This window comes from Lampetra fluviatilis, chromosome 8 (assembly GCF_964198595.1).
Source record: "Lampetra fluviatilis chromosome 8, kcLamFluv1.1, whole genome shotgun sequence".
Lineage (NCBI taxonomy): Eukaryota > Metazoa > Chordata > Hyperoartia > Petromyzontiformes > Petromyzontidae > Lampetra > Lampetra fluviatilis.
The window spans coordinates 4,226,298-4,250,850 of NC_136282.1; the positions used below are offsets into that span (position 1 = coordinate 4,226,298).

Sequence of the window (24,553 nt, forward strand, 5' to 3'; positions counted from 1 at the left end):
ATAGGGTCCCTATACATGCGTCATAACGACATTTCACTGCACAGTGATCGCTTGCTTCTGAGAATCCAGTGTCCTGGTTTCCAAGCCTTAAAGTATAATCCGTGACAAACATCATAGTGAGGAACGCGTTACGGACAGCAGTACACCACGGACGGACAGGACGGTGGTTTGAATTCGTGCGAGTTGTTATTTTAGAAACCCCTCCATTTGCACAGCGTCTTCATGAGGTCGTATCCCTTCTGGTGCCACTCCTGGCACTCCTGGCTGCCTCGCGCCTCGGGGCCCTCCTCGTCGCTGGTGCCGACGCCGCCGGCGTCTCGGCGCAGGATGTACGGCCGCTTGGGGTTCCACGTGCCGTAGTCTCGCTTGAGGATGTACGGCGGCCTCCGCCTCTTCGGTATCTCCAGCAGCCGCCGCTTCTGGAGGAAGCTCCAAATCTGATCCATGAAGGTCAGCAGCTGAGACGACTGCTCGGACGGCGTGGCGCGCGGGGGGAGGAGGGAGCGGGAGCAGCAGGTTTTAAGAAAGATGCAACGTCCCCCACACCTTTTCTCTCCCCCTTCACTTTTGTTCCTTTTCCTTTCCCTTCCACTTAAACGAATGTCGTGCTCCCGCTCGCAGTCGCTATGTTAATTGGGGTGGGCGCACCCATTTCTCTCCCTTTCAACCAACCCGTGAGTACTGCGTTTGGGGCTTCTGTCTGCGGAATTTCTGTGCCCCCTTATTTGGCAAAATAAAATAAAAATATGCAACGTGAGCAGCTGTTATCTGATTGCTGAATGCTGAGGCTTCGTAGCTCTCTGATGTGTTTTTGGGTTGTACCACTTTTTGTTTGAAATTATGTCCAAGAGTTTTGCTCCGTGTGCTGGGAGTTTCTTAAATTCACTTCCTGAAGAAGCTACCAGGACCTGGAATAAAACGTTGGACATAGTGTCTTGCAACGAAAAACACATGGGGAGAGCTACGCAGTACAACTGCGAAAACTCATGCAGTAGGATTGACTTGGCTGACTGTTTTGGGCTGTATGAGAATAGTTACAAGCTTTCTTAATGATACAAAAAACTAGAAGCTACCATGGGACATGCTGTTGGGACGTCACAACGTATTTTTTTCACATTAAAAAGTTTAGAATGCACAACCCACTGCCGTCACGTGAACGCTCATTAAAGTCACTTTCAATATATTTTTGCCTAATTCCAAAGCGGCAAACTCAAGTCGGTCTGAGCGAGTATTGGTAAGTTTCTGCAAAGTATGAGCTGTCTACTTTTTGGTTGCACCTTGATGTTTTAAAATAAAGAGCCCCTGACAATGTCAACAGTATTCTTATCTAGATTGTAATTGTCAATGAAGGCCCTACATCTATTTTATCCCACATCCTAATGGTAACAGATTTCCAAGTGAGGCTGCTGTATATAGGGCCAATGTTATATGTATGTAGGGCCCATGCTATATGCAGCCGGGGTACAAGCTGGTTACAGTGCGTGGCTGCATTCGGAAAGTTGCGACAATTGGAAGGTTACAAGTTCGAATTACAGTCAATGCTCGACTCAGCCTATTATTTGTCTGCTGTCAGCCAACTAAATACTGATGTGTCACACTAAATCTATATATATAAAATCGCAAATCTGTCTGTCTGTCTGTGTGTCTGTGTGTGTGTCTGTCTGTCTGTGTGTCGCCGGACCATATGCAGTTTCATTGGACGAAATGTGAGGGATTTGCGAGACACGATTGGTCCGTTTGGTTTTCCACGGCGGTTGCCCCTGGCAACGGCTAGCGACGCATTCGCTGCGGGGTGGACGCCATTTTTAATTCCCGTAAAAAATATGCGCACACATTAACACGCGACTCGGAGGTAAATTCATCAAAGTTTGAAGTCCTCTTCACTCCCCTCCCACCCCAATGTGTGCAATTACTATTATAGGGTCGGTAGATAATAAAATTATAGCGATTAGACAGTATAATTGTAGCGCGGGGGGGGGGGAACGGCACCCGTACCCAGCCTCAGCCGAGTGGCCAATTTAGGCGAGGCCGGAGGCTCTGCACGGTACTAGGCCTCGACACCCACCACGCGACTCTGAGGTAAATTCATCAAAGTTTCACGTCCTCTTCACTCCCCCCCCACCACAATGTGTGCAATTACTATTATAGGGTCGGTAGATAATAAAATTATAGTGATTAGACAGTATTATTGTAGCGCGGGGGGGGGGGGGGGGTAACGGCCCCGGTACCCAGCCTCACCCGAGTGGGCAATCTAGGCGAGGCCGGAGGCTCTGCACGGTACTAGGCCTCGACACCCCACCACACTATAGGCCGTACATATTACTGCACAGCGGCCGAGGAGATCGTGGCTGGGGGGGGGGGGGGCAGGGGTAGCAGCCCATCTGTGTATATATGTAAGGTTATTAAGAAATATATTTTTCACCCGGGCAAAGCCGGGTACTTATGCTAGTTCATGGATACAGAATTGGAAGAGTGAACGCAAATGAAACGAAGCGAGCCTTGGCAGGACACACTACGAGAAGGAATTATTTGCCGACGGACAAAACGAGTGATAGAATGGCAGCCGAAGTAGAGAATTTGCTCAAGAGGATGAGTATCACGGAAATGTATCAAGGAGATGTATGTATGTTTGTTAAAATTATTTCGCACCGTACGTAGCCAAACGTGCTAATCGGATGTGTGGGAGAAGGACAACAAACTAAACACAAAAAGCAGTTTTCAGGAAATTATTTTTCAACCTAGATTTAAAAGTGCATAGCCCTCGTCGCTTTCTAACATCGGTAGGCAGAGCGATCCAGACGGCCGCACAAGCGCATCTGAAAGTGCGCGATGCAGTGGCCATCTTTGTTCGATGGTTAGCCAAAAGCCGCTGGGAGGATGAGAGATGAGTTCATACGCACGAGTGCGATGGACTGTGGCATCCTAGGACCATGAGGGATGACGACAACATAGGGAGACTTTCATCCAGTCGTGAATAGACAATGGCTTATGGTAATGATAATAAATACTGGCAGGTGTAAAAGGTACCTGTTTATTTCCCTGCGTCTCCAACTGATTGTGACCCATGTCTCTGAGTTCAAACACTGTGGAGGTAACGAAAGAAAGAACAACACAGATACAACACGTCAATAATGGCATATTAACATATATGAGTTGTCAATGTAGTTTTTTTAATTCATATTTTTAAATATGATAATTTTTCAGTCATGTGTTTAATAGCAGACTTGTCAAAATCAGAGATGTACAGTATTATAATATTATCCAACCACGAATTAAAAACAATGTTTTTTTTACCCTTGATTAAGATAAGTTTTATTACAATTCCATGTTATAGTGAATGCACAATAGGTTTGTATGCAGTGGTGAATGTAAATTGGTGAATACATGTGCAATTAAGCTGTGTCCCTTGCAGAAATAGAAGCACACGTGATATTCACAACCGGCTTAATATCACCATTATGCAAAAACAGTTAATATTACTTCCATATTTGTCATTTGCACATAGACAAAAGGTATGTGTGCAGCCCTTCAATTGCTTGTTAATGTCACTGCTGGCAGGTGGCGAGATGTTGACTACCTCGCTTTGTATACAGGAGGTCGTGGGTTCGATCCTGACCCAGACGTCTGTATATTTGGAGTTCGCACATTCTCCCCGTGGTCACGTGGATTTTTCTCCGGGTCCTCCGAGTTTTCCCTCCACATTCAGAAACATGAGTTCAAGTATTTGGCTGCTATAGATTTCCACGTGATAAGCCACTTGGTTGAGCTATTATTTGTGGCCAGGTCGCTTCTGAAAAACAGCTATTTGGCTCAGTGGGTTACCTGGTAAAATAAAAAATATATATTGTTTAGTTTACTTTTGAAGAGCCTTCGCTTGAGGGAGCTCGGAATAGCCCCTCTAGAATGTATTTGGCATCCTCTTTCATGCTGGACAGACATCTTGGAAGATGGTGAGAGTACCCATATTTTACCCCACCACACGTGACCCACTGATATACTGCGATGGCGGGAGTTAAGAAACTTGCACAATTATTTAAACTGCCGTGCCTGGAGATCGTGCCATTGACCTCTACATTGCATGTCCAATGTGCTAGCAATTACCTGTGCGTGTGTATATGTTGAACTTCTTTAGCACCGTATGTAGCCAACCTTGCTAGTCGGAGGTGCACCATGGAATCATCATCTTTCAAATATATACATTTTAGACGAGTTAGAATCTTGTTTATCAGATGACTCAGCCAATCATCCCTCCAGGGTCAATAAATGATTCACTATTATGTGGTCAGTCTGCAGTCGTTCTATTAGTGACAGCTGGCTCCTCTCATAGGAATGTTGAATTTTTACCGACGTCTCAGAGCTGCCAAAGGAGGTGAGCACCATTCTATGCTTGTTGGAGCAGAGAATTATGGTTCATGGCACAATTAAAGAGTTGCTTATTCTTGCAAACGCTGTAATGACACAATGTGATTGATATTCCATGGGAGATTACGTAACGTTTCCACGTTGTGTTTTGCGGCTTTCGCGGTCGTCCCTGTTTTCGTGTGAAGACACAAGTGTCATAAAATTGGCAACCGAACAACACTAAAGCGCTCCCACCGGTCACAAAAGCAACAAGCGAAATTACTTTACTTTACCCTTTGGCAATTGCGCCGTTTTATACAAATTGATTTCGTAATGAGTCTTCTAAATAGATACCGCACTGAGCAGCTCTCTGGATAAATGCAATGACCACACGGGACCCGTGGTAAACATTCGATAATTGCATGTAATGCATTTAAGCCTCGGCATTTCGTCAAGGGATTGTTATATTTGTGCCAAGAAAACCATTTTACAGCTGCGCCGCTCACTGTGCACGTGGTACGTGATTGTTGCTGCTTTCGACAAAATGACCCGGAGGTGCGGTCAAGCCTCTTGCTGCCTGCAGTCAGCAGCGCAGACAAGGTGTTTCTAGCCTGTACGTGAGGAGTGTGCACGAGTTTTTGTATTTTTGTCGTCGTGCGAATGGGTTCTCTCGGGGCAGCCTGGCTCCTCTTATCGCGGGAATTAAAAATTCCAAACTAAGTAATGATAATAATAACAAAACTTCCGGGTCAGATTTGGCACGGTACATAAAATACAGAAATTTAATATCTGGTACCAAAAGATGTCTTACCGAAGCTATCAACAGAAGGTGTGTAGAGGATTAACTGCACGTGTGGTAAATCTTATGTTGGGCAAACAGGACGAATGATCAGCACGAGACTAAGAAAACATCAAAGAAATATTACATTCTCCCAAATGCAACTGTCAGCAGTAGCAGAACATGCGTGCCGACAAGGACACTCAATTGATTTTGATAATGTTGAAGTTCTGTGCAAAACTAGCTACTACTGAAATCTTAATTTAGGAGCTTTCGTGACTGCAGGAATTATTCTTTGGTTCTTTTCGGTTAAGTCACGTCTAAAAATAAAATAATAAATTAAAATAACATATTACGACGTTTCGATTGCAACACAAGCAATCATCATCAGGTATAAAAGAAATAGCAACAAAAAATCTAACTAGAAAACTATAGACAGACATACAAGCAGACAGACATCACAACGGCACACAGAGAGAGGACACACATCGGCACAAAGAGAGGGGTTGTCTCTATGACGGTCCCTCGCCCCCCCTCTCTATATTTAAGGGACCGTCATAGAGACAACCCCTCTCTTTGTGCCGATGTGTGTCCTCTCTCTGTGTGCCGTTGTGATGTCTGTCTGCTTGTATGTCTGTCTATAGTTTTCTAGTTAGATTTTTTGTTGCTATTTCTTTTATACCTGATGATGATTGCTTGTGTTGCAATCGAAACGTCGTAATATGTTATTTTAATTTATTATTTTATTTTTAGACGTGACTTAACCGAAAAGAACCAAAGAATAGCTACTACTGGCCAAGCCTAATTAGATAATCTATCGAAATTGAAAGAACTAAAACAAACTTTAACTGTTCGGATAGCTACCGCCTTAGTGCTGCGTGGAAGCGAATCATTAAATAATACATGATTTAAATGCATGCATATGTAGTGGTGGTATTAACGTGCGCCGACTGTGACAGTGATGGATCACGGGGCGGCGCGGGGTGCGGGGTTGGGCACGCGTTGTGGGCGTGGTGTGGACGCGCGCGCCGGGAGTGACAGATGACGGGGCGGCGCGGAGTGAGTGGTGAGGCACGATGAGATGTGGGAAAAGAGGATCGTAGCCAGCGCCCGGCGATTGGTCGAATAAGTGGGTGCTCGCAGCGACGTCCGCAGGTGGGGTATAAAGGGGGACGCGCGAGAGCACTCGGGGAGAGTTACCCAGTTGAAGACCCGAAGACGGAGCTGAAGACCTAGTGCTCCGAGTAGCTAAGTGGATGTTGGTCATCCGAGTAGCTCAGTGGCGTTAGTCGCCGAGTAGCTAAGTGGATGTTGGTCATCCGAGTAGCTCAGTGGCGTTAGTCGCCGAGTAGCTAAGTGGATGTTGGTCATCCGAGTAGCTCAGTGGGCGTTAGTCGCCAAGTAGCTAAGTGGGTGGTTGTCACCCGAGTACTAAGTGGATGTTGGTCATCCGAGTAGCCCAGTGGCGTTAGTCGCCGAGTAGCTAAGTGGATGTTGGTCATCCGAGTAGCTCAGTGGGCGTTAGTCGCCAAGTAGCTAAGTGGGTGTTTGTCACCCGAGTACTAAGTGGATGTTGGTCGTCCGAGTAGCTCAGTGGGCGTTAGTCGCCAAGTAGCTAAGTGGGTGTTCGTCACCCGAGATACAAAGTAGGTGTTAGTCACCTGTAACCAAGTTTGATAAAATAAAGAGTGTGTTACCCGTGAAGTCGTCTCCCGCCGAGTTACTACACTACAACTGGCGTCAGAAGTAAACCTGTCTTCAAGAAGTATGGACACAAGGAAGACTACCCGTACCCACGAGCGAGGTCGGGATGACGACGGCGTACCGGGGACACCGACCTCGGGAGTAGAGGACGAGGAGTTGCCGCCGATGCAGCACTTCGCGGTGATGGCCGACGCTCCGCTTGCCTCCGACACCAGCCTCCAGGACGCGCACTCCCGGTTGGCGGAGTTGCTACTCGCCGCCGCCGCTGTCTTGGCCGACATCTCCGTTCCGGCGAGCGGAAAAACGGCTGCGGGGGTCGTGGAGGAAGCGACGTTGGAGGATTCCCGCCAAAAGGCGCTTCGCGCCAAAAGTCTGGAAGTTGCCGCCGTTTTTGGGGGGCCGCCACCGATTGGCGGGAAAGACGGACGCCACGTGGCCGGACACCTCCGCGCAGCGCAGCCCACGTCATCAGCGCGCGCCGGAGCCCTCCATTTTGCGCCTGACAACCGAGCCGACATTTTACACAACTCCAGCGGAGCGCGGGAAAATCTCTCCGACGTCGACGACGATCGGGTCCTCCAGCAAAGATTGCCCGCGCTGTCGGCGTTCAAGGCGGATGGGGGCGACTGGGGAGCCTTCCAACGAAGGTTCCTCGCTCATCAGGAGATGTCGGGGTGGTCCGACACCACTGCCCTGCGTGCGTTGCCAGCGATGCTTGACGACGACGCGCTTGCAGCCTTCACATCTGCTGCAAGGTCGTCCCGCTCTACGCTCCAGGCCGCACTACACCTGATGGCGAAGGTGTTCGGGCCGCCCTCCACGTGTCGCCACCAGTTCTACGATCGGCGGAAGGTGGCTGGGGAAACGACGCTAGCCTACCGCACGGCACTGCTCGCCTTGGCGGACGCAGCTTTTCCCCGCATGGATAAGGAGGGGAAGGACGCCATGGTGACGGAGCAGCTGCTGGTGTTGGCCCACGAGTTGGGGGTCCCCATCAACGTGGCAGACGAGATGGAGATCTGCTCCCTGGCGATCGCCACGAGCATTCACGCGTACGAGGTCCTCAAACGCAAGCCGGGGGTCGTCTGCAAATGGCCGGGGAACGCGGCACTGGCCGCCACGATCGCCGAACCTCAGCCAGCTGGGGTGCAGGAGCAGGCCTTCGCTGCATCGCGTCCGGGGGAGTGGAGAACGGGAGGTCGTTCGCCCACACGTTCGCCCCGCAAGCTGGAGCAACCGAAACCTACGACGTCCGTCGTCTGCTACAACTGCGGCCTTCGGGGTCACGTCGCAGCCGGGTGCCGGGCCCCGCGTCAGCGCGCCGCAGGACCACGTCGGGACGACGACCAGGGCCACAAGTCATCCCAACAAAACCCGGTGCCTCGGGCTTGACGGCTGCTGACCGTCGAGAGCCTGAACCCCGGGGCACGCACGAGTCCTCGTTGCCTGGCCGATGTCTTCCTGAACCGCCGGCACCACCGGACGTTCAACCGCGTCTGGTGCCGTACGACGGACCGGCAAGGCGGACTCGGGCTAGGTCTCAACAATTTTCATGAAGACGTTTTTTGCTCTACACCGAGCTCGCCCGGTGTTCCCCTCTGCCGGGGTAATGTCCCGTTGTAGGGACGCTCGGAAGAAAAGGGGACACTGCACGAGTCGAAAGAAAAAAAAAAATTTCCATTTTTTTTTTATTTTTTTTTTTTGCATACACATTGCTATTGTCACTCGCCGGTTTGTATATATTGTTCTATTGTCGCGGTGGCATTGGTTGAGGGTTGCGGATGGTAGTGTTCGCGTCGTGTTGTGTTGTTAGCTTAGTCGTTGTTCTTGTTGTTGTGTTACGGGGCACACAGGGGGGGTTTGTATATTGTTATAGCAGCCGGGGCGGCTGCGAGCTATGTGGTAGGGGGTGATGTAGTGGTGGTATTGACGTGCGCCGACTGTGACAGTGATGGATCACGGGGCGGCGCGGGGTGCGGGGTTGGGCACGCGTTGTGGGCGTGGTGTGGACGCGCGCGCCGGGAGTGACAGATGACGGGGCGGCGCGGAGTGAGTGGTGAGGCACGATGAGATGTGGGAAAAGAGGGTCGTAGCCAGCGCCCGGCGATTGGTCGAATAAGTGGGTGCTCGCAGCGACGTCCGCAGGTGGGGTATAAAGGGGGACGCGCGAGAGCACTCGGGGAGAGTTACCCAGTTGAAGACCCGAAGACGGAGCTGAAGACCTAGTGCTCCGAGTAGCTAAGTGGATGTTGGTCATCCGAGTAGCTCAGTGGCGTTAGTCGCCGAGTAGCTAAGTGGATGTTGGTCATCCGAGTAGCTCAGTGGCGTTAGTCGCCGAGTAGCTAAGTGGATGTTGGTCATCCGAGTAGCTCAGTGGGCGTTAGTCGCCAAGTAGCTAAGTGGGTGGTTGTCACCCGAGTACTAAGTGGATGTTGGTCATCCGAGTAGCCCAGTGGCGTTAGTCGCCGAGTAGCTAAGTGGATGTTGGTCATCCGAGTAGCTCAGTGGGCGTTAGTCGCCAAGTAGCTAAGTGGGTGTTTGTCACCCGAGTACTAAGTGGATGTTGGTCGTCCGAGTAGCTCAGTGGGCGTTAGTCGCCAAGTAGCTAAGTGGGTGTTCGTCACCCGAGATACAAAGTAGGTGTTAGTCACCTGTAACCAAGTTTGATAAAATAAAGAGTGTGTTACCCATGAAGTCGTCTCCCGCCGAGTTACTACATTACACATACAAAGGACAGCTTACTTCAATAGGGATTACACAATAGGCAGGAAGGACAAGTTCAAAGGGCTCGCATAATGCATAATGTACGTTGCCTCAGTAACGCCCCACCCCCCACATGGCACAAGAGCACAGAAGCGTGGTCACCACATCTACACCTCTATTTGTGGAACGAAACATTAAGACTTCTCCACAAATCTGTCTGTCGCCTGATGAAGCTAGTTGAAATTACTGGCGAAACGTCGTACTCAGATTGTAAATGTTGTGGCTTGGCTCTCCAACACACCGGTGTGCTGTACTAGTGACTAATTGGCATGTTCTGTTTACGTGACAGCCCTTACCAGTCGGCTGTGTCGGATGGTGGCGGGTTTTAACGACACGTTTTATATTTACGCGATCAAACCCAAAAATCTTTATTATGTTAAACTGAGTAATGGGTACAACAACTAAAAATATTGAGCAAGCTGTCCCGACAGCTAGCGAGCTTTCCAGAGCGTGGAAACTCAAATGATTATACATTAAATTACTGGTAACGCCGTTTGAAGGCCCATTATGTGACTCCTGGAATTACATATGCTTGGATTTATATAATACATAATAATTTGGCTGGGTGGCACTGTGGTTGAGGGTGCTTGCATTGCAGCTGGAAGGCTGCGAGCACGAGCCGGGCTCTCCAATTGTTTAATCGCCTTGTGTTGGTTGGATTATTGAAGTAATCGGACAACAGACGAATAGCTGGGGGGAGAAGTCTCATCTCCGTTGTCACATGTTCCGCTGAACGGGATGTGATGGAGGAGGATTTATGACGTTATCATCATCAACATCATCTTTGATGATACATTAGCACTCCTGTTGTCATTGTGTACTGTTTGTTTTGTTGTAACTTTCTGACCCGCCCGACTGGCCATCTGTGAACAAAGAGCTTTATAGCTCATAGGATTCCCCCAGCCATGTCACACTGGCTGCTGTTTGTACGGGCCAGCCGCCATTTTAAAAAAGAAGGGACCTCAGTAATCGACCACAAACAAGAAGAGGCTGAGTGTTACATTTCGTCGATTAAATCAGCGAAATAAACCAATCTTCTTAACAAGCTCGTTCAAGCTACGAGTTCATATTCTAGTCGGGTGTCGACTCGGCTTCATCATTCCTCTGAGGTCGATGAAATGTATCGAGTAGTGCCACTTTGTAGGAGGTCAGTCTCGGTTGTTCGGTGGGAAAAAAGTTCCCCTGTCCTGAAAAGTGTTTTTTAATTTAAAAGTGGATAGATAAACCAGCGAAGCGTATTGATTGTTTAAGTTCTCATTAAATGTTGCATTATAAACAGCATTATGTATTCGGTTTGTTAGGATTAAGGAGTCAAACGGCAAGAAGTCAAATGTCGTGTATCGATTAAAATGACGTTCAGGGAGCATCGGTCTTATTCACACGGACATTTTCAAAGGCATTAGACATACGCACGTGCATTGAAAGATGGTCATATAATTTGAAGGTCATTACTCACGTATTCTACCTTATTGGATAAAAATGCATCGTTTAACTTGTCATGCTCAAGATATCAAGTCTCGTTTACAAAAAAAAAGCAATCTTGTAATTTCCATTAGCTCGCGTGGTTATGAGTGTAATGGGTTTTAAAGCGAAAAGCAATGCTCATTTTGTGCCATGGTTTACGTTAAATGGCTGCACTAGTTTTTGGGCTGATTTGTGAATCTACCTTGTTAACGATGATGGACTCACCAAGAAACCCTATCACCTGTAGAATGCTTTCTCACGTGTATAACAGTGGTGTTTTATTGCTGAGTTGTTATGCCACTTTAAATGTATGTATTATGTGTGCCGTGCCGGCCTTCGTCGGTGCTCGCTAACAGCACTTGCCCCAACAGTCTATTAAGCCTATATGGGGGATCTTTGTCTTTGTATGTTCGGGAGCGGGAGTCCAGCGGTTAGCACGCTATGTTACGAACCCGGCGACCCGGGTTCGATTTCCGCTCACGACCAACACCGGTGACGAATATCTGAACCTGTCCTCGGTCGCTCCTAGGTCGACTCGGCCTTAAATTAGTACCTGGTGCGGTGTGTGAAAACGTCGCCGCCGGGGAGACAAAGGCGGTCGGGCGTGGTGCTAGTCACCCATCCCCTCGTGTGCCGTGCCGGCCTTCAGAGGCGCCCGCTAACAGCACTTGCCCCAACAGTCTGTGAAGGCTATACGGCGGATCTTTGTCTTTTGTATGTTGCTAATCGGAGGTGCGGGGGAAGGACAACAAATTAAACACAAAAAGCGGTTCGCAAGAAATGAGTTTCCAATCTAGATTTAAAAGTGCACATAGTTCCAGACCAATACTTCTGCCGTAGCTGATCATTACTTTAATGCGGCTGGCTCACGTGAAATTGATTTGTCTAAGACGATGGTACTTTGCAAGCCGACTGGCTATCAACAAAGATTCGTTCACGAAGCCATCCATTATATAGAGACACAATTTCAACCGAGACGAATCATTGGAAAGATGTCATCAACCACTTTGGGTCATGACTTGAATGTGTTTTCTTGTCAAACTCTACCGTCAGCAGTGTGGATGGGTGTAGCGAGGTGCAATGCCCCCTCTCCCATATCTACCCCCCCCCCATCTCTGCCCCACCCCCTCTCTCTCCCCCTGTCTCTGCCCCATTCCTCCCCCCCATTGTCTGCTACTGGCTGCCCCGCCCATGCTGTTTGCGCTTCACAAGCTCACCTCCGCCAACTCCCCCTTTGTGTTGCTCCTGCATGAGCGCGCTGCTGCCGCAGCTCGTGCTGCTTGCGCAGCTCTTACCGCCGCCAACTCACTCTGGAGCCCTTATCAGCAGCTACATTTGGAGGCTTGTCCCCTCTTTTCTCTTCGCTTGATGATGACCGCTTGTGTTGCGATCGAAACGTCGTGTTTTTTTTTGCTTTTATTATTTAAAATTTATTATTTGTATTTTTATTTTATCTTATTATTTTTATTTTAGTTTCATTATTGATTTTTTTGTTTTCTATTTACGTGCCTTTACCGAAATAACCAAGCATATGAATTCCTGCAGTCACGAAAGTTTTAAGCCCAAATGTATGTTTCCTCAGTGCTGATGTTTCCACACAAGGTACTCATTTAGGGTTGCATCGACAAAGGTGACGTGCATGGTAGGTTAACGTACCACTCTTCATTGCATGGCCAGGAATTGAAGCGACATTGTTGGGTTGAGTTTAAAAAACATCTAAAAAAATATTCTAACCACTTAAAGTTTCCATTAAAATTGGACCTCAAAAGTGGCTGATTGCGAAGTTATTCTCTGCATTGATGGATTTTAGCTAGCGGTGAACTCCACATGCCTTTAAGGTATCTCGATGGATGCTCAGAACGACATTGCAAGCCAGAAAGAGGAACACATTGAATAGAGGATGCACGCTTGAGTAAAGACGCAATTCATACTGTTCAGAATATGACGTGGGATTATCCAGGACACCTCGCGATATGGCACGATGGCCGACGGTCAAGAATTACGACGGAGTGGCAGCCAATGGATTGAACGCTTCCGAGAGCGCGTTCACCGCAGAGATGGAGAGATGCAATCAGCGACTGTTGCAACGCAGGATCGCGAGAGGTGTCAACGGCTTGCGGAGACTTTCATCCAGCAGTGGTTTGAGCATGTCTGATAATGATATGATATAATTTATTTCGATATATTTTTCTTAATATAACATTGCAATATCATCATCATCTATACAACTGCTATATGACATAAGTGTCTGGCTCAATGAAAATCCATCGCAATACCTTTCAGAGCAGCACAAAGTGAGGCATTCACAATCCACTGTGACATCCACATGTGTAGCCTCATGTCTAAAATATTGCCGCATTATACCAGCGCAGCTTTTTTCGGTTGTGCTGTGCAGACCTCCGATGTGTTTTCGGGTTGTACCGCGCGTTTTTATTGTTCAGCACGATGTCCGACGTTTCGTTCCAAGTGCTGTCACCGTCTTTAGTAACTGAATTAAATTTGACGACGCAATCGGAGAGCTTTACAACATTGCATCGAAACTTTAAGATGAATTTGCTTTCATTTCAAGTTATATTTGAGGGTGTCATCGAATTTCGAGGCTTCTTTGTACTTTGTATTTACGTTGAACTCCTTTCGCACCGTACACAGTCAAGCGTGCTGATCGGAGAAAGGATGATGAAGATGATGTTGGTAAATGTTTCCAAATGTCACTGGGGGGAAGGCTGTATATCACTGTTAGCATCGTCTCCATAACGCTTTGACGTTCATGTATACAAGATAGGAAATTAGTTGCTCTATCACCCCTAACCTGAGTTGTATTCCTGGTCACTGCATGTATGTTGAACTCCTTTCGCACCGTACGTAGCCAACCGTGCCAATCGGATGTGCGGGGGAAGGACAGCAAACTCAAAACGAAAAGCAGTTCCAAAAAAATAAGTTATCAATGTAAATTTTAAAATGCACAGCTCCAGTGGCTTCCTGATATCGGAAGGAAGAGCATTCCAGACGGCCGCAGAAGCGCATCAGAAAGCGCGCGATGCAGTGAGTGATATAATTTCCGGTGATATTAGAACGGGCACTGCTCTCCCTTCCTTAACCAACCCGCAATGATGAGCGTGGTGTAGTCTGTATGGTAATAAAACAACGGACCCATAACCGCCGACATGGCGTGGGGAGGCCTTCATCCGGCAGTGGATAAACGAAAGGGCTGAATATTAGTTTGGTGTGCTCAGCGTGATTACAAGGAACTGTGTGCGAACTACACGCCGACAGTTCTATTGAGTTGTATCCCGTATTCTCCATATTACAAGACGCCCCGGGAAGTAAGACGCACCCAAACTTGTGCCCGGTGTCAGTAAAGGTATAGATGTCTGATAATGTATATATGATATGCAGTATATACTGTAAACATGCACCTACCGGATTATAAGACGCAGCCTTGGCTTTTTGCATTCAAATGCAAGGGGGCAGGGGACGGTGCGTCTTATATTTCAGAGCAAAAAACGTTCAGATGGTATCGCAATGAGTGTAGAGGTGTCGCCATAACGTCGCAGAGGTTCAATGACTTGCATATTGCGGAGAGCAATGTGCAGTGGCGCAGTCCGTGTCCGCAGGAATTAGCGCCAGGCGACCCTGACGGCGTACTCACAGAAGACGTACCGTGTGAGAGTACTCACACACACGACCGTGTCTGAATACACACACACGCGATGTCACGGCGCGAGTACACAGCCCGTAACATAGCTCTGGATCCAGGGGTCGGCATCCGTTGAAAGAAGACGAAGAAGAGACGTTTTTTTTGTTGTCTTTGACCAAAATAGTTGGAGAGCCGCATCGCACGCAGAACTGCTTGTACACGAACACAGCAGCAGATGACAACACACATTCTGACTTAATGGAGCAAAATAGGTGATGGAACAAACCGCGTATATTTATGTCCTCCCGAAGTTATTCTTTGACACTACAGTGTGTACATGTTGTGGTCACCAAGACATTCCATAGTGACCCGTTCCCTGTCATATTTAATGGATTATCTTTACGTAAATTAACGTTTAAGATTTAATTGTTTCATTAATAAAACAATTAAACGGCTTCCCGCTCAGAGCCGCAAGAGGGGAAGCCAAAGAGCTGCACGTGCCTGACCTGGGTAACACGGACGCACGAGCAACATCAAACAGCTGGGTTCAATAATATCCGACAGCAGTGAGATAACAAAAGCCCTGTTCGGATATCAAATTCTGATTAGAGCCAGCTTTAAAAAGTTTTCTCAGTTCAGTTCACGGCACACAGGAAGTCAGGAGCCGCTTTTCCTTTGGGCATACTGGTCCTTGCCATAGAAACGGAGACATTCCAACACTGGCTAGGGACGTGATCCGACGTTTTTTTTGTTAACGCACGTGAGACGTCAGTGTGTTTTTTATTTTATGGGATAATCTTGGGGTTGAGCGGTGGCACATTGGTTAGCGCACTGCGCTGAGACGTTGATGATGGTGACAAGTGTGGGTGCCCCACCTTCACAATCCCCCCCCCCCTCCACAATCCAGAATGGTGAAGTATGGTCAAACAACCGTCACGACGGTACGGTTTAAGGAAAAGCCTTCATCCAGAAATGCATAAACAAAGAGGGTGTGCATTATTATTATTATCATTGTGAATACTCGTTAAGTAATGGGTGTGAGAATATACAAGAGTGCTGGATTAGATTGTTAAAATAAGAGGGTTTGCACATTTCGTGCCATGTGGTACTGAATTAAAGAACTGTATTCGCAGGGTTTGATTTTTCCGGAACGCTGGCAGGCCGTCCTAGAGTGGGGATGATCAACATAAGACACTACTACTAACGCGGGGTGTATTTGAAGAATTGCAGTTGAAAATTACGATCAGTTTTGTTATTTCGACATACTTTTTAACATTATACAACATTGCCATTTGTGAACACGTCTGAAAATGTGTTATATTTGGTGAATTATACAACGTGACATTATCTGGGCACATTACACACATATATGTGTAAATGTTAGCGGAAAACTCTTTAAGTTACCTCGCCAAACACCCCAACGCGGGATCGTCTTGAAAAGGGGATCTTGAGACTCGCTGATACTTTCCCGAATGAATGCACGAATGATTGTAATCCAGCAACAAGCTTCTGTTACGTGACAATCATTCCTGCAATTCACCATTCAGTCAACGGGGCATCACCGCGAGCCTCTGCCAGTGCACGCATGTTGAACTTCTTTTGCACCGTACGTAGCCAACCGTGCTAATCGGAGGTGCCACAATCAGCGATGACACTCGCGATGCGTTAAAAGCCAGTATTCTCAGTAGAGTAGGGCACATTTAGTACTCAATATTTGCTTCTGGATCTCGCAATCCCTCACCTGGTTATAAATAATTCACCTACACGTGCCTGCGTGAAAGTGCTCGCAATATGGACTTAATATTAAGGGGAGCCGCGGTGCAGTGGTTAATGCACTGCGCTACGAACCCGGCGCCCCACGTTTGATTCCCGCACAGCCAAACATTTGAACCTATCTTGGCCCTTCTCCTGGTCAACTCAGCCGTGAGTGAGTACCTGCTGCGGTGTCTAAACAACAGCACTGGGGAAGACAAAGGCAGCCGGGTCTGGTGTTGACCACCCACAATCCCCTCCTGCGCCGCGTTGACTTTCATGGGTGCTCGCGAACGACACTTTGCTCAACAGCGTGTTAAAGGCCACACGGGGGATCGTTGTCTTTGTTCTAATTGACCTCAGTGAAACTGTCGCGTACTATAGCTGCAACTCGATCGGTGGGCTTGGGCTGGGCACGTTGCGAGCATCGAAGATGGTCAAGAATAATAGCGGAGTGGCTGGCAGCCAAGGAATTAAATACGCACAAGAAGACTTCCATTGAGGAGGGCACTGGGCATGGAGTGATTGGTGAAATCGGGTCGCATGAATCTGCAACGTGGATGTAAGTACCATGTTGAACTTATTTCGCACCGTACGTAGCCAACCGTGCTAATCGGAGGTGCGGGGGAAGGACAACAAACTTAACACAAAATGCGGTTCTCTTTAAAAGTGCGTAGACCCCAGCGGCTTTTTAATATCGGAAGCAAGAGCATTCCAGACGGCCACAGAAGCGCGCATCTGAGAGTGTGCGCTGCGGTGACCGTCTTTGTCCGATGGCTAGCCAAAAGCCGCTGCGAGGATGACCTGACTTTCGCGAGATGGTTTATGCTCCTTGACGATATGTGCAAGGTAGGATATTTACATCGCCAGATGCCTATTCTTGAGAGAGTTGGCGATGGCTTTGGGGGTCAGCTTTCATCCAGCAGTGGATGGGTCGTGGCTGCTGCTGCCGATGATGAAAGTCTGATGTCAACCCTCCCACATCCCTTTTACCATCGCGGCTGAGACGATATCAGGCATAAACCCCGGGAGTGACGTCGCTCAAGTCACACACACTCACACACAGTCACACACACTCACACACAGTCACACACATACACACACAAGTCACACACACACACAGTCATACACACACAGTCATACACTCACACACACAGTCACACACACTCACACACAAGTCACACACACACACAGTCACACACACAGTCACACACACAGTCACACACACTCACACACAAGTCACACACACACTCACACACAGTCACACACACACAGTCACGCACAAAGATAAAAAGATCCCCCGTATAGCCTTAACAGACTGTAGGGGCAAGTGCTGTTAGCGAGCACCTATGAAGGCCGGAACGGCACACGAGGGGGTGGGTGGGTGGCCAGCACCACGCCCGACCGCCTTTGTCTCCCCAGTGGCGATTACTACACACCGCACCAGATACTCATTTAAGGCTGAGTCGACCTAGGGGAGGCCCAGGACCGGTTCAGATAATCGTCACTGGTGTTAGCCGTGAGCGGGAACCGAACCCGAGTCGCCAGGTTCATAGCGCAGCGCGCTAACCGCTACACACAGTCACACACACTCACACACAGTCACACACTCACACAGTCACACACTCACACACAGTCGCACACACACAGTCACGCGCACACACAGTCACACACACACAGACACACACACACACACAGTCACACACAGTCACACAAACTCACACAGTCACACACACAGTCACACACACACAGTCACACACACACAGTCACACACACACACACACAGTCACATAAACTCACGCAGTCACACAAACTCACACAGTCACACACACACACAGTCACACACACACACAGTCCCACACACACACACACAGTCACACACACAGTCACACAGTCACACACACACAAGTCACACACAAGTCACACACACACAGTCACACACACACACACAAGTCACACACACAGTCACACACACACACACACAGTCACACACACACAGTCACACACACACAGTCACACACACACAGTCACACACACACAGTCACACACACACACAGTCACACACACAGTCACACAGTCACACACACACAAGTCACACACAAGTCACACACACACAGTCACACACACACACACACACAAGTCACACACACAAGTCACACACACACAGTCACACACACACACACAGTCACACACACACAGTCACACACACACACAGTCACACACACACAGTCACACACACACACAGTCACACACACACACAGTCACACACACAGTCACACACACAGTCACACAGTCACACAGTCACACAGTCACACACACACAAGTCAAACACAAGTCACACACACACACACACACAAGTCACACACACACAGTCACACACACAGTCACACACACACACAAGTCACACACACACAAGCGCGCGAGTCGTGTCGTTTATGTTTCGCGTTGTCGCGGACCGGGCCTTTCGCTAGGTGGCAGCAATTGTAAAACGAAAGATTAAAACCCAAACGTGTTTTTCCGTGCCGCGGTTCTGAATTGAAGTTTGTATTGTGTTCATTTTCATGTTAATTTTGTTTAGAGCCGCATTAGCTGCTCATGCGTTTAATATGCGCGGTGAATTGGCGACGCATAGGAGCGTGAATATCACGCGAGCACGCGGGCCCTGTGTCGCATCCGCGCTTTCACACGTCCTGGTATCAGCCAGTCCACCTTTGTACCAACTGTGCGTAGATAATGAACGTATTCACATTTACACTTAAACCGCCTTCATTGAATCCCTCGTGACGTGCGGCGGACATCGCAGCTGAGAGATTGGCAGTAGACGAGCGTGAGCTAACGAGTAAACACGAATAGAAGTTTAAATGACCAATTCGCAGTAAGCGACATGCGACAGAGCGATTGTGCTAAGGGCATGGACCGCAATTTGTCTTTAACCTGCTATGTAATTATAGGTCTACTTGTAAACACAACATTCAGCTTTTGTTTTAAACAAAGCTTTCCCTAAGTAATAATGTTTGCTTCGTTTTTATTTAATTTTAGTATCTGCTCCCAAGAAATCATACCTGATGTCTTGGTGGAAAGGGAATTTCCTGCAAAATATGTTTTTTCTCTCAAAATTACAATTTTTTTTCCTTTTTTCATCTGATTTTCACATTTCGCCGTGGCTATATTTGGAGTAAAATTTGGTTCGACCAACCAATAAATGAATGGGCTCTCACTTTTGGGTAAAGAGAAACTGTAAACTACTAGACACATTAGCGAACAACACTGCCTTAAAATGAAAAAAAACATATATAATTGCCGACCGTTCTGCTAATGGCACATATGAAGCAGAGCCATGTGTACTATTTTATACAACGCACGCAAACAACAAATTACAGTCGATGTGCTCGTTTAAATCAACACAAAATGATACAGCACAACGCCGTGTCCCCGTTCAAACAGGCGATGGAATCCACACATCTCCAGCGAGAGCCGTGGACTAATGGTGAAAACTCCACGTTACCGTGGCCGGACAAAGTGTATCAAACGGCTGAACACCATGGGCTTCTCATCGAGTTGTATTTATTCATTGTATCTACCCCAATCACAAGAAGGGGTAGATAGACTACCCCCAGGGGGTAAACAAACTGATTACAGAGACATTGGCGATAGTGAGCAATACCCTACGAAACCCCCCCTAACATACAAGCGACGAACATCACGTCAACTTACCAGACACCGCCTCTCCTAAAGAAGCTAGAAGAAGGAGCGAACTTATCACCGCCAGTCGCATCTTCACACGCAGACGTCGTCGCCTCGGACGAGCGAAGAGCTTCTGGAGGTGTTCGAGACAAGTTGAGACGGTCAGCGGTTATCAGCAGTTGCGTCAGCGGGTGCCCCCCCCACTGAATGCGCCTTCAAACTCGACCACGTTTTGCTCATCCACTGGCGCTTCCTGGCTCTCTCGGTGCTCTTTTATAGCCACTCCTGACGTCCATGGCTTCTGGTGAAGAAGCGAAAAAAAAGAATCCCATTAAAAATAAAAAAGCGGCTCCCTCCAACCAACCAACCACCCCCACCCACCAATCCTTGCTTGTCCCCCAGACGCATCTATCTGCACGCACGTGTGTGACGCTGTTCAACAAACTAGTAATTGTGCATCAATGCGATCGCCGCAATATTTCTTATGTGCCACCTCTCGCGCAGCCAGATGCCCGCCGATGAGGAGGGGGGTGGGGACGGTAACGCGTTTCACGGTTGCCGTATTGAGAATGTGATTCCGCAGAGGGGATACATGACGCTTAGGCTATATGGCACGCATGTCGAGTGAGCGTTTGAAATTCTTATTGTTAATGCCACAACGTGGGTTTGTGAAAAGGTGAACACGTTTGCAGGATATATACCATGTATACTTATTTTACACGTTACGATGTAAACCAGATTTATCGATTTAAATCAGCTCGTGTGTGCAGGTGCGAGGTTGATTATGGACACTTCAGGATCGTGATGGCGATGAAATTCATTCAGCAGTGGAATGATGGATGATTAAGAAGGGCAAATGCCCGAAACGTCGCCTATTATACTCGTTGGTTCTTTCGGCAATCGACGATTGCTTGTGTGGCGATCGAAACGTCGCAATCTATTATTTTTTCTACATATGTGACTTTACCGAAAGAACCAAAGTGTATGTGGATTCCTGCAGTCACGAAAGCTTCAAATCAAGGTCGCCTATGATGTTTTCATTTTAGGGTAGTGTTATTGACGAATGTGTGGAATGGTGATTATATAGAATGTAGATTATGTTAGTTGGTGCAAGAGACGCATACACACCATATCACCGCACACACTTGAATATAAAGTACATCTTCACAAATACGCCGCCATGCAAATACAACAAGTACATCATCACAGCCAGGGCAACATTCACATATGTACATTGACGGTGTCTTTGTGGTAGACGGGACTCGACGTAGGATCTTAACACGGCGACAGCTTTAACACACGTGTTCGACGAGATGTAATCGTGAGGCCCACGCGGTCCTTAATTTTGGACAACGCATTCAAACAAGATACCTTCCCGATGGCAATGTCATCTTTTCACGAGCAACAATGCAACCCCACGGTTAATCTACAGCAGCAGGGCACCGTGGGTGCGGCCGTATTCCAATGTAAGATGTTTAACATATGAAAGCATTGCGAAACGGTGACGCAGTTGGAAAAACCGAGCAATGGGACGCGTCAGGGAGGCACTTTCGCCGGGGAGATGGAGTGATGAAATCAGCTCTCGCGTCGACGCTGATTGTTGCCTTTGCAGAAGCGATGAGCGACTGCCGGGCGACTTGAGGGAGCCTTCATCCAGCAGTGGATTGACCATGGCTGCTGACGTTGCTGATAGGGTCAGTCGCTCCTGAAACGCGGGCACGCGTGCAGTTGCAAATGTTTAAACTGTGTATCCATTATTCTGTATATTAAGATCCAGTGTAGGGCTGAACTATTTGCGGAAAATATCTAATTGCGATTTTTCTGACAGATATTGCGATTTGATTTGCGATTAAAATGTTATAAGTCTAGCTTCAATTCAATGTTCACTGTGTAATAGATTAAAAACATGTGATGGAGCATTACCACATGATTCCATCAAAATATAAACTGCTCTATATATTCTAATGCAAGGATGAGAACTTAGAATATATGAATTGCTTCCAACATGTATTTATTAAAATGCTTTAATTGAAATAGAACAATAAAACATAGAACAATTTTTTAGTTATTTAACTTTACATATATTTTTCCTGCCTCATCACCTGATGACGATTGCTTGTGTCGCGATCGAAACGTCGTGATATTGTTATTATTTTATAAATGTATTATTTGAATAAATAAATAAAGAATGCTCTAATAATAATAAATGAAACAATTCCAATAAGAAAGTAATAGGACTTTTCAAATCGCAAAAAATCGCATCCTTTGCAAATTGCTAATCGCATTGTTTCAAATTGCGATTTCGATTTGAAATTGATTAATTGTTCAGCCCTAATCCAGTGGCTGGTGTTGCAGTACACACCCCGTATGAGAATTAGCGTCAGCGCACGATGTCCTCATAGTAAGGAATTGGCCGTTATGGGACGCGTGTGAAACATTAGAGAATCAACTAAAATTATAAGCTGTGCTTACTCGTGCGAATGTTTATATACCACCACTTGTGGATTCTAACTGCATGACATTAATACAAATGCATGAGTGTATGTGTATTAGTATTTGACAAAACTCCTCTGAGTAAATCAGGATATCGTTTTTATTTTTTGTGGTCATGAACATGTCATTTCAACCGAATATCAAAATAACGCGACTGTACACATTTGTGCAGCGTTTAAGTGCAAACACCAAATGTCTCTCTTTTAAAAGCAATCTTTAAAATACGAAATGTCTGAGAATACAGCCTATATACACATCCACAGAGGAGATGGAGCGATTAAATCAATGCGTGTTCGACGGTGCTAGGTGGATTGCTGCTCTGCGGGGTCGTGAGAGCTGGTGACGGCTTTGACGATGCCTTCATCAAAGGACGATGCCGATCTGACGTTCCGTAGCTTACCAGTTCGGGCGACGACCACTTTTTCGCATCATGAATAACATCAGAACGCGTTCTTCGGTGGCATCGTCTCTGAAAGGTAGGCATATAATTTGCAACAACATCATACTTCAAAGATATTTTAAAGTGCCGCAAAGCCGTATCGCGATTGAACTGACACTTGCAATATCCGGCTGGGTGGCATTCTCGCATAATATGCGTGGTGGGGATGCTAAGCGAGAAAAGTACAATTTAAGAAATACTATGAAATAACGACAAGGACGCTCAGAGTTGTATTGCATCGTTATACATATAACTAAATAGGACGTTAGAAAATTCTTGAGGAGGACTCAACGCAGTTTGATTGTTAATATATATATTTAGCAGGGCACTCTAAAAGTTAGGCAGAATTAATTATTGTTTTAACTGTTCTGCGTTTGAGGCGAAACTTTTGTAACACGTTGACATTGCCACGGGAAACCGGGGGATGAAGAGAAGTTCGTTTTTAATGTTCTTTTGCTACCGCCAAAGTGTCAGTGTTCTGTAAGAAATACATAAATATATTAATTACATGCCATAATTCACAACATGTGTTGGTATACTGCAACAATATCAACAACATTATAGCCCCCGAGCATCTAGGAGACGAGAAATAAAACGTAAATATGAATACATGCAATGCTCGCTAAATTATAAATAATCACGCTATACACTATAGACTACAGATTTAGTCATTCGAACGCTGTTTAAAATTATAACAATAATTGTGTAGACAATAATCAACGCTATGAGGCCTGATAAAAAATATTTTATTACGAAATGTTGAAACGAATCCGAATGCTTGGATGTGCCTAATTACATAATTATCAATACAGTGCAGTCTTTTCAATTAGATTGTAATATATCTCAAAATATGTAGTTTGTGATTTTACAGAACCATAGTGTAGTGGCATAAAATTAGTCACTGGAGCGCGTAGCACTGGGAACTGGTAGAAAGGGATTATGGGGAGCAGCTCGGTCTAACCAGTGGGACACGTGGGCGAGGCCCGGAGCCTTCTGGGAGATGTAGAAGGGTGAGTGGCCGAGGGCGGAGCCTGGCCACGCTGGGGAGGATAAAAGGCGAGCTCCGACTCACAGTCAGGGCTGCTGCCATCTAGAGTACAACTTGTTGTGCTGCCGTCGTCATGGTCTTTGTCTCTTTGAGCTGTGGGTCTGGCAGCATGTTGGCTGTTCTGACCCGGTATGTAGTTATCCCCTATGGCTGTGAAGGTCGGAATAAACAAGAGAGAGAGTGCCTCCTACTAGTGTCTCTGAATTAGTACACTACAATAGTGCTGTAAAATCTGCCTGCCTCTGTCCACTCGGTAGTACAGCGGTATACCAATGTATAGCTCCCTATTTTTACGTCGCTTCGCAAATACGTCGCCACCTTATTATTACCACGACCCGATTTGCGGTGCCTCAAGCCCACATTTACGTCGCACACAGCATCGTATCCGTCGCCTCAGCCTTCGCCTCCAGCTACCCTGTAGATTGCTTTGATTTACATCGTTGCGTCCTC

General features: G+C 47.1%; 1 long non-coding RNA gene across 1 annotated transcript; it reads right to left on the reverse strand.

The window, feature by feature from the left end:
* Positions 1–410: 410 nt before the first annotated feature.
* On the reverse strand, positions 411–20,351 carry LOC144933716 (uncharacterized). Its single transcript, XR_013637084.1, has 3 exons — positions 20,154–20,351; positions 3,028–3,083; positions 411–467 (listed from the first exon to the last, which is right to left on the reverse strand). It is a non-coding gene; the product is annotated as an uncharacterized LOC144933716 (long non-coding RNA).
* Positions 20,352–24,553: the final 4,202 nt, after the last annotated feature.